Here is a 6,000-nt window from a genome sequence, read left to right as displayed (position 1 = left end):
TTTTTTAAATGGGGAAAATATTGGGTGAATAAAACAAAGTTGAATACTGCATGTTATCATCATTCACTGCAAAGTATTCTTCTGATAAGCAGCCTCAAGGTAACTTTTCTGTCTTGGCGTAGCTGGGTCTATCAGGGATGCAAATTAGCTCGGCTTCCTTTACATTAATTAGGATCCCAGAGGAGCTCCTCTGAATCATGAATACCATCACCTCTGTTTTCCCAGCTCTGCCTTGAGAAAATAATCATCATTTAGGCTCAGTAGTGATACAACACCGAGCCGGCGTTTTAGGAAACAAAAATAGAGAAATATATGACAACATACGAGAAACAGAGAAGGCTGTGGGTGTTTCTTGTATTCAGTGATTCTTTCACCGTACATCTAACGACAAGCGTCGCAATGCGTGCTACCTCACGTAGGTGAAGAGACTTTTTTCTGAAGAAAGAAGCAGACTGCTGTTTTCCTGTGTCCCCCCATCGGGTTTTTTCTTTCTCCATTTTGTTGGGGAGGCACTCTACCGTCAACAGCCCGGCGCTTAGCGGCGCGGAGTGGCCGGCACCGTCGGAAACCTCCCGCAAGGGGCCCCGTGTAATTCAATGCATGCTGTTAAAGCTTAGAGTATATTGTCTTCCCTTGCTTGTGTAGCCTCCACCCACCGGCCCACCCTACATTTAGCGGATCATGTGACCGTGGTAAGTCATTTGCAAGTACAACAGTTCTCTGTGAGCCCCCATTCATTTCCTGAGAAGTGCGCAGAGCAGCTGAGAGGCTGAAAGGGAGGGAGTCACAGAGAGAGAGAGAGAGAGAGAGAGAGAGAGAGAGAGAGAGAGAGAGAGAGAGGGAGAGGGAGAGTCACAGAGAGGGGGAGAGGACTCTATAAGGAAAACAGTTTTCACCGTTCTGCAGCTTCTGACAAGGTCTGTGCCTTTTCGCTCCTCGTTTCCCTCCCGTGTCTGTCTGCTTTTACCTGTCTGTTTGATCGTGCCACAGTGCCGCGCACCCTGTCTGCTGTCATTGCGGTGTCATACCAACGGACAAGTCCTTTCTTTAAAAAAAAACCCACATTGTTGTCCATTCATTGTGTTGCAGTGAGAAAACAACATCACTGGGCAAGTAGTCAGCGATAACGCAGCATCCCCTTTTCTGTCGGACTTGCATGCGTGTTACGGGAGTCGGTGTGACACTTTAACTGTCATTGCACATTTATTGGGGCGCTAGTCATTAGTCGCATCGTGACAGTCTGACTTCTGGTGATTTTAATGCTTGGAGTTGCAGACTTTTAATATTCCCAGCAAGGACAATACGCGAAGCTCCAGTGATAGTCTTTACTCAGAAAAAAAGGGCAGCACTTCTGTACATTTGTAGGACTTCTTTTGTAGGATATTATTTCTTTTTTTTTCTCGTGGAAAGATCGGCATACTCTATGAAAGGTGTGTTTTGGACAGAAGAGGGTGGGTTTTCGCGAAATTGCACGCCCCTTGCCCTTCGCAAAACTTTCACCGTTTCCACGGGGGTGGCGTGTGGGAAAAGCCCGTGTGCTTCTGACTGCTGCCGGATGCATGGGACTGCTTGGAGTCGGCTGTTAGTAATGGGTTAAATATGTTGAGGCTTGGGAACTGATAGAAGGACACTGGGGGGTGGGACGTATTGGGGGGGGGGAGGCGGGGGATTTGGGGGGGCGGTTGCAGGGGAGGTGTCTTACGTGTCATCTGCCCTGCTCTCACTTCCAGTGTAAGAGCCACCGGTATTGATGGGTAGTTGTCACTCGTAACAGTGCAGACTCTGTGAGGACTGCCCCATGGCTGCTATTTTCAATTAGAGCGCATTTGGGCTGAGCTGACAGCTAAGACATTTATAAGCGGGGAGTGGTGGGAGGGGGGGGGGGGGGCTGGAGCTGTATTGGAGGGCAGCAGTTTCTGGGCCAGTGGGACTCTCACCCCATGAGCTGTGGAGACCTGACCTTTGTGACCTTACTTTCTGCTAAAGCAGGAACTTGGCATTTAACTCTAGAATAACCAAGAGTCTGTTTAGTTTTCTCAAAGTCTTCGAATGACCTTCACAACTTTTTCATGGAAATATTTCAAACAGTGCTGCTTATTTTACTTTATATCTAATGTTGTATTGATTATGAAAATGTGTCAGTTCAGAACAAAAATAATAAGTAACATTTAAGCACATGTGAACTCTATCATGAAAGGCTTAGAAACCTTATTTCTCAAATGATCATATTTAATACGAAACCAGTGATAAAATAAGTCCATCAATTCATCTTCCCGCTTCTCTCGTGGGGGTCTGGAGTCTATGTTTATATAAATATTCAAAGAAACGCTTCACACATCATTTCATTAATGCACTGCAATTTTAAACACGGGAAGTTATTCATTTTCTGGATATTTTGGGATTGTTTGTTCATGGTTGCTTTTGTCTTAGCTGTTGTTAGTGATGTTATCTCTTTCGGCTGACAGCTATTAGTTGAGAAATATAGTTCTTCACTCCCACGATAGCAATTGGTACATTGCTGCTGTGAAACCAAGTACCGTCTCGAGCTCAATTATAACACCTGAGAAATTCTCAAGACTGAATCGTTTGAAGTGGTGTAGGGTTACCTATCTTGACAGGGTGTGAACTAAAAGCATCTACGAAGGAGGGCAAGCAGAAAACAGGGGACCGCACAGGGAATTAATTTATTTTCTTATTTTTGTAAATGCATTGTAAATGCAATAATTAAAAAAGGCACAAGCTTCAGCAATTCTGTAAGGACCAGACCACAAACAGGCCTGTCTTCCCTTAAAAATCTCATTCTTTCTCATACTTTTTCTTTCCACATGATTGATCACTTGATAATTATGTAAGTGATTTGTTCCATACTGGAACTAGAAATCTATATGGTCTGCCTATTTCTTAGTCACTACCCCCGCTGAGTCCATAAGAAGTCCATGTCTAATGAGAGGAGTATGTTTCAATCATACAGTCAGATTCTGTTCAGTGGAATTACAGTCATTCAGTTACATCAGTTGCTCTGTTTTTTCATTCAGTCCAATTTTCAGTGTATCACAGAAGACAGATTCAATTAGAGGATCAGTTTTTAAGATTCACCTCTGATGTAATATGCGCCTGTTTGGAGAATCCTATATCAGCACTTCAAATTGTTATCGGCCTTGGATTTATACATTATCGACTGAATCAGATGCTGGAGATCAAGAAGCAGCCTTTTGCCGGCAGTGAATGAGATACCCCGTCACCCCACTGTGCAGTACGCCAATAGGGCAGAGCTGCAGCTAGCCAGAGGAGCATTATGGGATAGCTTTGGAGTCTGTCCATCAGAGCTGCCCATAGCCATTGGACGCAAGGACAGAGCTACATCTCTGCTGCTGTCAACTCCAGTTATGCGATAGGATCCGCTGGGGACAAACAAACACGCGTCTCTCTCCAGGGATCAAAGAGTGAGATGATAGGGAATTATGTTTATTTTGCACTTTTTAATAAGTATAAATTATAACCCAGCTTGGTCTTAAAAAAACACTTACTTTTAAATCCTAGAGGTTCAGGTGCATATTATATTAAATGGTTAAACCTTATTCTTCGTAACTCAAGTTGCACAGATGCTGTGAATGTAGTAAACGTGTAAAAATATCCACTAAATAGGCAATTCATTCCAAGCATATAAAGTGCAGTGCTTGATGTTCAGGTGACAAAGCATTCTGATGCGATTTCGCACTATGACATGTTTGTGCATGTTGTGTATAAAGTAACTAAACCATATTGGTGAAATTTGTAATTATTTACCTTTCGTTCATCATGATATGGGTGTCATTTCATTGGGTTTAAAGCCAGTGATGGTGATCGTGAAGACAGAAATGATTTGTTAGGTCATTTTTGGACACCTTTTAGACGAATATTACTGGTTGGTGCTCACTGGCTTTCATCACCTGTCTTCAGTTAATCCCTCACTTTCCCGATGTAAACAATTGATACTAGTATCTCATGAAGGTTACAGCAGGAAGTGCATCTCCTGGGGCTTCTACTTCAGATCTTTTAGTAATAGGTCCAAGTCCATAATTACTGTACTAGCAGCTGCCCCAATTTATAGACAAAGAGGCAGATTAAGAGCAAAAAAACCCGAAACATCTGTTGTGGCTGATTTATTTATTATTTTTGCTTGTTTTTCATTAGTTAACTTTGCTAATTTAATAATTTTCCACCCTGGGTGCAAATAATGTATTTATTACCGACGGGACTAATAAGAGAGCAGTGATGTCACGAAATGTCAAGAAATTAAAACAGTATGATATGCACGATGACAATTCATATTCACTATGATTCTGTATTTACTCTCCTTTTAGTGTTTCCAAATATCAAAACTTCCATGCTTTTGCCAGAGTAAACAATACCGATAAATAATTTGTGCCAAGTAGCATGCATACAGTTGCAGGTCGTTAAAACCAAATCAGTTAAAGTTGACTGTACGAACTGCTTGACTTGAGGCTTTCTCAGAGGTGTCACTGAGGGACCAGTGCCAGAAACAACCAGCATTGCCCAGGTGCACTCATACTTTAAGTTTATGCCATTCCCTCTCCCACCCCAAGTCCAGCACATCGGCCAGTTTTAGTAGCGTGCCTGTGTCATTCTGCTGCCGGGATCAGCATGAACTTTGTCTCTCCTTGTAGGTCAAATGTGGGGTGGGTATTATGCAAACAGCATGTGGAATCAATTTGAACCAAACGTTAAACTGAAGGAAAATAAACTCAATCGGTGGCAGCCCTGTGTTAATGTATGTTCAACTTACGGCTTGTAACTTCTCCAGCTTGATAGCTGCTCCAAATATATTGGCTATATTGTGACTGTCCTAGAGGGCTTGCAAATCAGTACAGTTGCTTAACTTATGAAGGAAAATTGCATGCTTGTCAGGTTTAATCATGGGGTTACTGTAAAGGACAGCAGATAAATCATTCTCTCCCCTAAGAATAAGTCCGATAGTGTATTTTTTGTCAGTCAGTGTGGCGATGTTTAATTACCCTGTTTGGAAGTCAGGTAGGTGGAGCCGGTGGAGGTAAATGAAGCATGTTTGTGTGTATTTTCGATTGACTGTTGGTGTGTTCGTTGGCGTCCCTATACGTTGATGCTTGTAAGCTCGAAATGATTTGGCATGTGTGGGGGTGTCTTTGTTTCACCTCCCACCACCTATGTACTGGGAAGTAAGAGACCTGGAGGAGATGAAGACAGCCTGCTCTAAGAATATGGTCATTAGAGCTGGGGGTGGGGGGGTGCAGCCGGCCTCCAGGGACAGAGGAGTAGGTTAATGTACTGACCAATCTGCACTCCTCCACAAATCCTGACCCTCAGCCTTGCTCCACACTGGTGCTGTCAGCTATTATCACAGTGGAAAGAACTTCACATTATGTCTTAATGCAACCTCAGAATCTCCAATAAACACGTGTAGGATATCATTCCAAATTTACATAAAAATATCAGCTTTTAAAGGCTGCGCATCTAGTCAGAGAGGAAGAAAGACGATTCCAAGGGCCCCAGAGTGACAGGGGCCCTGAAAAAAAACTGGAACATAATTGAATTGATCTGAGTTTGGGGGCACAAAATTATATGATCTGAAGGGGCCCGAAATCTTGAGCAGCATCCCTGTACCAAATATTAAATTTACTTGTTAAAATATTTAATTTGTTGAGCCCCTGTGTGATCTTGTCACAGCCTAGCTGACAACACATGAGCTTGGTTGAAGGGTACAACTGAAGTGTCCTAAATGGGATCCCTATTTCCATTTGTTATACTTCAGAGTCCTAATTAAACTGTTGCATATTGCTGGCTTAATGCTGTCATTACGCATTAATCTGTGTCTACTTATTTAAAGGGTAAATGTATTTAATCTACTAATGTTTACAGTAAGACAGTGCAACACTAAATGGTCCTTGCAGAATTTGGACACTAAACAAACGCAGGATGGAGCAGAATATTTCGTCTGCGTCCCAGCATAGGTCTTAGTCTGGC

At 42.8% G+C, this 6,000-nt stretch overlaps 1 protein-coding gene across 1 annotated transcript in view; it reads left to right on the top strand.

Annotated features, from left to right (window-relative positions):
* The first annotated feature begins 700 nt into the window (after window positions 1–700).
* Window positions 701–6,000, top strand: part of LOC125748204 (Krueppel-like factor 12) — a 45,086-nt gene continuing 39,786 nt past the window's right edge. The window contains exon 1 of the mRNA XM_049024134.1: window positions 701–917. The gene's annotated coding sequence lies outside the window, so the exon portion shown is untranslated. The remainder of the gene's footprint in view (window positions 918–6,000) is intronic.

This window comes from Brienomyrus brachyistius, chromosome 1 (assembly GCF_023856365.1).
Source record: "Brienomyrus brachyistius isolate T26 chromosome 1, BBRACH_0.4, whole genome shotgun sequence".
In the NCBI taxonomy this organism is placed as follows: Eukaryota; Metazoa; Chordata; class Actinopteri; order Osteoglossiformes; family Mormyridae; genus Brienomyrus; species Brienomyrus brachyistius.
The sequence above is the reverse complement of the archived record's forward strand: the minus strand, read 5'-3'. Positions and strand labels throughout refer to the sequence as shown.